Source organism: Drosophila willistoni (assembly GCF_018902025.1).
Source record: "Drosophila willistoni isolate 14030-0811.24 chromosome XR unlocalized genomic scaffold, UCI_dwil_1.1 Seg106, whole genome shotgun sequence".
In the NCBI taxonomy this organism is placed as follows: domain Eukaryota; kingdom Metazoa; phylum Arthropoda; class Insecta; order Diptera; family Drosophilidae; genus Drosophila; species Drosophila willistoni.
The window spans coordinates 1,709,815-1,720,059 of NW_025814055.1; the positions used below are offsets into that span (position 1 = coordinate 1,709,815).

The 10,245-nt window shown below is 40.7% G+C and overlaps 1 long non-coding RNA gene across 2 annotated transcripts; it reads left to right on the forward strand.

Moving 5' to 3' along the window:
- The first annotated feature begins 478 nt into the window (after positions 1 to 478).
- Positions 479 to 2,264, forward strand: LOC124460602. Of its 2 annotated transcripts, none has more exons than XR_006954505.1 (3): positions 479 to 505; positions 671 to 956; positions 2,111 to 2,264. It is a non-coding gene; the product is annotated as an uncharacterized LOC124460602 (long non-coding RNA). The 2 variants fall into 2 exon arrangements; XR_006954504.1 differs by having other exon boundaries at positions 2,117 to 2,264.
- Positions 2,265 to 10,245: the final 7,981 nt, after the last annotated feature.

Sequence of the window (10,245 nt, forward strand, 5' to 3'; positions counted from 1 at the left end):
CATGCTCGTAGTTGAAGGCACTTTAGACACAATGTTTTTTCCGTCACGCCATTAACCATTTGAAAATTTTTCATCTTCCCTTTTATTTCTTAGAAATAAATCTAAGTTGCATCGATTCAAATTGATTGGTTCCAAATCGTTGATATTGAATTAAGAAGACTTAATCACCTATCGTGTTTCTAACATATACATATGTATGTACTTATAAATGTATGTAGTTTTAGCTGGTCGACACGAACTGTTTTGTAGAATACGGTTACTTTCAGCTACAGATCTTAGTTCTTTGAAGAGTTAGTTACGCTTATATCCAGAGAATTGGTAGGGCAACTTAAAAGATGATTTGGTGAAAATTACAATTTTTCACGGAACCATTTTCCTATTCCTGCACATGACGTGAATACCTTTGGGCGTCATCAGAGTTAGTGTAAGGGCTTCGGCTTGAAATAGCTATACAGACAACCTGCTCACCTTCCGTGAAGCCCCTAATTCAAAATCTTATAAATTAGTAAGTTTTATTGACCTCAAGCCCAAAAACAAACCAACTTCAAAAAGGTCGAAATCTAGACAAACATTTATGAAAGAAATATTTTGAACATACATATACATTGTACACTAATAATTTTATTTACCAATATGATTTTTATTGTTTTTTACAATATTTTTACACAAGAATTTGTACCAAAATGTGAACAATTTCTGCGTCAATTAAGACAACACAGTTTTGTCTGTGTAAGTTGCCTTTGGTTGACGAAAAGAGGCGACAAACTACCATTCCCTCTCGCTTGCACCCTCAATCATGATCAAATGAAACGGGACACTTTTTCGTACATGCTAACCGGTGTCATCGATATACATAAAAGACTTCAAAATCACTTGAAAATATTTCATACATAGATATGTACACATGTGTGTGTGCGTAAGCTTATGAAAATAAGTAATTTTGCATTATTAATGAAGTAAGTAAGTCGACTCGCCGACTTGGGTATACCATGCACCAAGTGAAACACATATTTCAAATTTCGAAAACCAAAATTGTTATTGTTGTCTATTAAATTGTTTTTACATTTGGCATCTCGCTCACTCCACAAACACACAAGCACTCTAGCGTCGCCGCTGGCCAACGGCCAATGTTGGCCTTATGGATCGCTTAGCAAAACACGTTCATACGTATATTTTGCATGTTTCTATTCCGATTTCAATACGAATTACGATAGTCAAAAAATTGCAGCTGGCAATTGGTTTTTTTAAATTAATGGATTCGAAAGTGGGCGTGGCAAAATATTAAAATATATATGTATACTCTGCGCATACTAAACAAATCTACATACTAAATTTGGTGACTTTAGCTTTGTTAGTTTTCGAGAAAATCAGTTTTATTTAATTTTCGGGGGCGGAAGGGGCGTGGCAAAAAAATTGAATAATTAGTTTCTGCGCGCTAACTAAACAAGTACATATACCAAAGTAATTGTCTCTAGCAGTTATACTTTCCAATTCCAATTCCAATTAGCTCTATACATTTACACACTATACTAGTCTATATACTAAATTTGGTGGCTCTAGCTCTTATAGTCAGCGAGATTTGCGTGTTCATACAGACGTACGAATAGACGGACATGGCTAGATCGACTCGGTTTTGATCCTGATCAAGAATATATTTACTATGGGGTCGGAAAAGCTTCCTTCTGCCTGTTACATACATTTTGGCAACTTTAATATACCATTTCACCCTATGGGTGTATGGTATAAAAATCATTATTTTTTATATTTAGATAGGGAGCAGAGTGTATAACTTTAGTAGGGGGCTGAATATGAATGATTTTTGGAGTTTTTTATACAACATATAGAAACATGCAAAATATACGTATGAACGTGTTTTGCTACGCGATCCATCAGGGCTGAATTGGCCGTTGGCTAGTGGCGGCGCTAGAGTGCTCGTGTGTTTATAGTGTGAGCGAGATAGCATGTGGTATGAGGCATGTTAAAACAATTTAATAGACACACATTTGGTTTTCGAAATTTTAAATATTTGTTTCACCTGGTGTATGGCATACCCAAGTCGACGAGACGACTTACTTACTTCATTATTTATTGTATTTTTATTAAATTTTAGAAAAAGTTTCAGATTTTTAACACCACTAGAAGTATTTTTGGCCGCTCGCTCCATACAAGCCCGACCACTGTGAGATGGTACAAAACTGCAATGCTCAATATCATGTGGAGTGGAGTAAGGAAAAATAAGTCTTCTCCTCTTTGAATTCCAGAAAGAAGTCATTTTTATATTTCGTTTTCACGAGTAAGAAGCTCTTCATGAGCCATGTAACAGAAGCTTTTAGAATATGTTAATGTAAATACAGTGGTAGAAATTCGAATAATCTTAAACAAAATAATATAAGAAATTTTAATATATGCAAATCTAAGTTAACGATGGCGTCTCTTCCAACATACTCCCCCTTGGATGATGAAGTATGACTGCTTCAATTTACAGAAACGTCATCTCTCAAAGGCAATGGAGCAAGCTTGCTGATTGGGCGGCGAATAATTCCTTTCTTGGATCGAACATCGGCCATTCTGACCCTTGCATCTGCCCCAAGTATAGCTTCGACCACACGACCAGTAATCCAGCATTGCGGTGGAAGATTGTCTTCATGGATTAGAACTAATTGATCCCTTGCTATGTTGTTTTCGGTATGCAACCACTTATAGCGTTCTTGCAATTGATATACAAGTTAACAATTAACACTTAATATAGGATATTTCATAAGTTTATAATCTACCCTCGTTATCGCGTGCTCTATAAGTTAAGTAGCAGCCCTCGCAATTGCGACATTGCATAAATTGTATCAGCGCGCTATAGCTGCAATGGTCAGCGACGGTAACCGGACACTTTTGTTTTGCTGCAAGAGTTTCCGTTATCGCCGAAGATTTGCTGAGTCGGCTTGCCGACCATGACATTGTGGCGTGATGCGAATTTTGGCTTAGCTTAAGTGGAATATTCTATGTTTTAAGAAATCAGTTTGAATACAGCGCTCTTCCAGTAAGTCGCTTAAATAAATATTCACTCCGGCACTTAGCCGTAAAATAATTTGTTTTATTGTCTGAACCCAAGTTCAGCAATAAGAGGCTCAGTTTGCCTCTCAACCTAATCTTCACCCTTAACAGGACTGGAGTATTGTAATTGGCGCCCAACTAGTGGTCGGACTCCACATCCACTAATAACCAAACAGCAGCACAGGAGCTGCAACAAGCAACAACAAATAAGACAGCAGCGAGGGAGCTGCCAGTGACCAACATAATAAAGAAATATTTTTTTGTGTTAGTGGAATCATGTAAGTGGATACTCTAGCCAAAATTCTTTCTTATACAAAAGTCTTAATTTTTTGTAAAAATTAGTTTAGTACTTGTGAGTGTTTAATGTTGCAACAGATCATAATTAATAACAGTAATCTGAACTAGGTTTCTAAAACTTGTGAGAGTGACTACCTTGAGAATTCTAGTTAAAACAATTTATCATCCAGATCGTTATTAAAATTACTTTGTGTTACTTTCTATGTGTCTAAAATTGTGCTATATCAATACATACAGTTCTCGTGGTTCAGAGCTACGACGTAATTCGACCCGTTTTGCTTTTCGCGGCCACTGGCCTGCGCATGTTCAGCCAATATAGAACACCTCGCAAGCACTTTAGCGACTCAGATTCCGACTGTGACATTCGCATCGAAGCCTCGGCTACAAGACCTCTCCCTGCAGTTTCTCCCCATTAGGTAAAATGGATCCAGATCAGCTTAGGGAAATAATAAGGTCGGCTGTCAGCGATGCTTTAGCTGAACAGGCCGCTGCAAACGAGCAGAGGGAGCGAGCATTGACTCAAAGAATTAATGAGTTGGCTGAACAAATAGCAGCAGCAAACGCTGCCGCCCCACAAATAGCAGCAGCTAACGTTGCCGCCCCACAAGTAGTAGCATATGCTACTATAGGAATTAGAAACGACATTCGCTGTGACGAGCCACTAGATGCCGTCAAATGTTTACCTGAGTTTCCACAGGAAAATATTAAGCAGGTACTCTCGGGGTACTACTTTCCAAAGATGGCAAGAATGGCCAATGAAATAGTACAAAATTGCAAAACATGTGCTAGGGCTAAATATGATAGACACCCCAAAAAACAAGAAAAGATCAGAAACGCTCAGACCATGCTCAGAGCTAGGGAGAACGCAAAGCGGCAGAATAGGGTCTTCGACGTTGGTGACCGAGTTTTGGTCAAGTCCAACCGACGGCTCGGAAACAAGCTCACCCCCTTATGTGATGAGAAGGCAGTGGAAGCAGACCTGGGGATCGAGGTCCTCATTAGAGGGAGGGTGGTCCACAAGGACACCCTAAGGTGACTTGTTTTTCTTTTACACCTTTTTTTAAGCCACTAGGCAAACTCGTATAAGTTAGATATAGTTATTCAACTTACCTCTAGCCACTTGGCATAGTTTAAGGCAGGCTAGGTTTAGTGAAATGCAATTAATAAATGCCAATTATAAACAAGTAGAAATAAACACTAGAGTTCAGGACCAGCTTAACCAATTAACAATCACTGTCAACAGAACTTTCAGGATAGCCAAAAACTCACGAGTTGACACTAGCCATTTATTTGAAACACTACTGTCTAGAAACAGGATGCTAATGATGGAGTTGCAAAATTTAATGCTTGCTATTACTCTGGCAAAGGCCAACATTGTTAGCCCAAACATTTTGGACCACTCAGATTTGAAATCAATTTGGCTAGAGTAACCCACCACACTCCCATAGGAGATCTTATGTCCGTTGCGTCCGTAAAAGTTCTTCAATCCATTAACACCATACACTTTATAATTGAATTCCCCAAGATTAAAAGAGCTTGCAGAAAGATCACAATTTATCCTGTTATCCACAAGAACTTCATAGTGCGATTGTTTGACAACGTCATAGCCGAATGCGATGGAGAAACCCACACACTGCAGAGTTGCGCCGCTTAACCTGGAGCCACATTTTGTCGTCTGGCTTTGGAAAGTTCATGTGCCAAAGAGCTCCATGCAGGTGTCACGGCACACTGCGGGATCAAGCCGAGCAACCTGGAAATAATCACCCATGTCGATGACGGAATCATCATCCTCAACGACGGGTCCGCAAGGATTCAGGTGGACAACGGCACTGAAATCCAGGTACAAGGCACGCATCTCATCACGTTCGGAGACCGAGTCGCAATTAACGGGACTCTGTTTTACAATCACAACAACGTGCGCAATAGAGTCCTGAGTATTGCCAATTCTCCCTTGCTGAACATCACTGCCACCCAAGATGTCCTCAGCCTCCCTTACCTTCATCGTTTGAATGAACGTAATCTGGAGGTGATACAGCAATTCGAAAAAAACGCCGGAGCCATTGGAGCCATATGCTGTGCTTTGATCTGCATTGGCCTCACTATTTGTCGACTCATCGGTGCAAAGAAGTCTGCAATGCAGTTACGAGAAGTCGTCGCCGGGATTGGGTCGGCCGAGGACGGCCTTATACTTGAAGGGGGAGTAGTTAACAATTAACACTTAATATAGGATATTTCATAAGTTTATAATCTACCCTCGCTATCGCGTGCTCTATAAGTTAAGTAGCAGCCCTCGCAATTGCGACATTGCATAAATTGTATCAGCGCGCTATAGCTGCAATGGTCAGCGACGGTAACCGGACACTTTTGTTTTGCTGCAAGAGTTTCCGTTATCGCCGAAGATTTGCTGAGTCGGCTTGCCGACCATGACATTGTGGCGTGATGCGAATTTTGGCTTAGCTTAAGTGGAATATTCTATGTTTTAAGAAATCAGTTTGAATACAGCGCTCTTCCAGTAAGTCGCTTAAATAAATATTCACTCCGGCACTTAGCCGTAAAATAATTTGTTTTATTGTCTGAACCCAAGTTCAGCAATAAGAGGCTCAGTTTGCCTCTCAACCTAATCTTCACCCTTAACAGGACTGGAGTATTGTAATTGGCGCCCAACTAGTGGTCGGACTCCACATCCACTAATAACCAAACAGCAGCACAGGAGCTGCAACAAGCAACAACAAATAAGACAGCAGCGAGGGAGCTGCCAGTGACCAACATAATAAAGAAATATTTTTTTTGTGTTAGTGGAATCATGTAAGTGGATACTCTAGCCAAAATTCTTTCTTATACAAAAGTCTTAATTTTTTGTAAAAATTAGTTTAGTACTTGTGAGTGTTTAATGTTGCAACAGATCATAATTAATAACAGTAATCTGAACTAGGTTTCTAAAACTTGTGAGAGTGACTACCTTGAGAATTCTAGTTAAAACAATTTATCATCCAGATCGTTATTAAAATTACTTTGTGTTACTTTCTATGTGTCTAAAATTGTGCTATATCAATACATACAGTTCTCGTGGTTCAGAGCTACGACGTAATTCGACCCGTTTTGCTTTTCGCGGCCACTGGCCTGCGCATGTTCAGCCAATATAGAACACCTCGCAAGCACTTTAGCGACTCAGATTCCGACTGTGACATTCGCATCGAAGCCTCGGCTACAAGACCTCTCCCTGCAGTTTCTCCCCATTAGGTAAAATGGATCCAGATCAGCTTAGGGAAATAATAAGGTCGGCTGTCAGCGATGCTTTAGCTGAACAGGCCGCTGCAAACGAGCAGAGGGAGCGAGCATTGACTCAAAGAATTAATGAGTTGGCTGAACAAATAGCAGCAGCAAACGCTGCCGCCCCACAAATAGCAGCAGCTAACGTTGCCGCCCCACAAGTAGTAGCATATGCTACTATAGGAATTAGAAACGACATTCGCTGTGACGAGCCACTAGATGCCGTCAAATGTTTACCTGAGTTTCCACAGGAAAATATTAAGCAGGTACTCTCGGGGTACTACTTTCCAAAGATGGCAAGAATGGCCAATGAAATAGTACAAAATTGCAAAACATGTGCTAGGGCTAAATATGATAGACACCCCAAAAAACAAGAAAAGATCAGAAACGCTCAGACCATGCTCAGAGCTAGGGAGAACGCAAAGCGGCAGAATAGGGTCTTCGACGTTGGTGACCGAGTTTTGGTCAAGTCCAACCGACGGCTCGGAAACAAGCTCACCCCTTATGTGATGAGAAGGCAGTGGAAGCAGACCTGGGGATCGAGGTCCTCATTAGAGGGAGGGTGGTCCACAAGGACACCCTAAGGTGACTTGTTTTTCTTTTACACCTTTTTTTAAGCCACTAGGCAAACTCGTATAAGTTAGATATAGTTATTCAACTTACCTCTAGCCACTTGGCATAGTTTAAGGCAGGCTAGGTTTAGTGAAATGCAATTAATAAATGCCAATTATAAACAAGTAGAAATAAACACTAGAGTTCAGGACCAGCTTAACCAATTAACAATCACTGTCAACAGAACTTTCAGGATAGCCAAAAACTCACGAGTTGACACTAGCCATTTATTTGAAACACTACTGTCTAGAAACAGGATGCTAATGATGGAGTTGCAAAATTTAATGCTTGCTATTACTCTGGCAAAGGCCAACATTGTTAGCCCAAACATTTTGGACCACTCAGATTTGAAATCAATTTGGCTAGAGTAACCCACCACACTCCCATAGGAGATCTTATGTCCGTTGCGTCCGTAAAAGTTCTTCAATCCATTAACACCATACACTTTATAATTGAATTCCCCAAGATTAAAAGAGCTTGCAGAAAGATCACAATTTATCCTGTTATCCACAAGAACTTCATAGTGCGATTGTTTGACAACGTCATAGCCGAATGCGATGGAGAAACCCACACACTGCAGAGTTGCGCCGCTTAACCTGGAGCCACATTTTGTCGTCTGGCTTTGGAAAGTTCATGTGCCAAAGAGCTCCATGCAGGTGTCACGGCACACTGCGGGATCAAGCCGAGCAACCTGGAAATAATCACCCATGTCGATGACGGAATCATCATCCTCAACGACGGGTCCGCAAGGATTCAGGTGGACAACGGCACTGAAATCCAGGTACAAGGCACGCATCTCATCACGTTCGGAGACCGAGTCGCAATTAACGGGACTCTGTTTTACAATCACAACAACGTGCGCAATAGAGTCCTGAGTATTGCCAATTCTCCCTTGCTGAACATCACTGCCACCCAAGATGTCCTCAGCCTCCCTTACCTTCATCGTTTGAATGAACGTAATCTGGAGGTGATACAGCAATTCGAAAAAAACGCCGGAGCCATTGGAGCCATATGCTGTGCTTTGATCTGCATTGGCCTCACTATTTGTCGACTCATCGGTGCAAAGAAGTCTGCAATGCAGTTACGAGAAGTCGTCGCCGGGATTGGGTCGGCCGAGGACGGCCTTATACTTGAAGGGGGAGTAGTTAACAATTAACACTTAATATAGGATATTTCATAAGTTTATAATCTACCCTCGCTATCGCGTGCTCTATAAGTTAAGTAGCAGCCCTCGCAATTGCGACATTGCATAAATTGTATCAGCGCGCTATAGCTGCAATGGTCAGCGACGGTAACCGGACACTTTTGTTTTGCTGCAAGAGTTTCCGTTATCGCCGAAGATTTGCTGAGTCGGCTTGCCGACCATGACATTGTGGCGTGATGCGAATTTTGGCTTAGCTTAAGTGGAATATTCTATGTTTTAAGAAATCAGTTTGAATACAGCGCTCTTCCAGTAAGTCGCTTAAATAAATATTCACTCCGGCACTTAGCCGTAAAATAATTTGTTTTATTGTCTGAACCCAAGTTCAGCAATAAGAGGCTCAGTTTGCCTCTCAACCTAATCTTCACCCTTAACAGGACTGGAGTATTGTAATTTACATAGTCGCGCTTCCAGAGTTCCCAGAAGCGTTGCTTGAAATAGGTCACCCTTTGCCAACGAGATAGATAAAAAAGCTTTAAGTCATTTACTACCGGTACAGGGATCGCTTGCAGAGCGAATAGGATATGCCCCTGTGGAAAGAATATCAAGAAATATTGCCATCAGCTTCGAATGTATCCCGGTGGCTGTGCTGATAGAGTGTTCGCTTGGAAATAGGAATATCCCTGGTTCGATTCCCAACTCAAAATCGTTGGCTTAAATAAGATTTTTCTCTATTTTAAAATTTTGTTTTGTTTTCGTTGATTTACATATTTGTTTCTTTCTTTTTTGCTTAATTTACTTTTTTATTATAGAATATATAAAATTAGTTTTATTAAAAAATAAAAAGAAAACCTTACTGGTCGGTTTCGAAATGGGAATCGAACCAGGGACATTCCTATTGCCAAGCGAACACTCTATCAGCACAGCCACCGGGATACATACGAAGCTGATGGCAATATTTCTTGATATTCTTTCCACAGGGGCATATCCTATTCGCATTGTCGCTGTTTTGTCGAAAATTAAAAATTTTGGTCGAGCGAGCTGTTGAAATGCAATGTTGTACAACTTCACGTCACACACACACTACGAAGCCTGAGCATGTACAGACGAGTGTACACATACATAGACAGAACGAAATCACAAGCGACATAGGCCTGCCTTCGTCGTTCTGTAGTCTGTGCTAGACTGAAATTTTTTCGTAGCTGCTTGGCCCTCTCCCCACTTTACGCTCTCATTGAGAGTACGAACGTTCGGGTTTTCCCGAAGCTCTCTGGGGTTCCATGAAGGCTAGCGTTTGCAATCAAAAAATCATGAGTTTGTCCCATCTATGTGTTCTATGGTTAGTGGTCGAAGTTTCCCTTTTTTTGTTTTCTTTAAGTTTTACTCCTTATTTTCTATGATTTAGGTTTCCCAATATTGCGTTTTCTTCAAGTTCTACTTTTTGCGTTGTGCTCAATTTCGTTTTTCTCAAGCGCAAAAAAACAACAACAACCGTTTTAACATTCGAATACATTCCAAGCCTATCCATTTCGTTAAAAACAATTGAAGAGTTTCCTCACAAATTTTCTTAAATTTCATTACATCAATTTCAAACTCGCATGAAAGAACAATAAAGATTGTTTGAAAATTCTTCAAAAGTTTTTCATCTACACCATCATAATTTTTCAATCTACATATTGCGGAAAATAATGAAACATTTGCAAATGCTCTTCGCGCCGTGTTGCCATCATTGGAATTTCCACAACCGATCGGACTTGGTTTGTTCACATGTAGTCCCATATTTGTCCAGAGTAGAGGTGAGCATGGTCTGGGCTTTTATTGGGTACCCGCCGGTACCCGTGGGTATGGGCTGCAAAATCTAATTTCGGGTTGGGTGC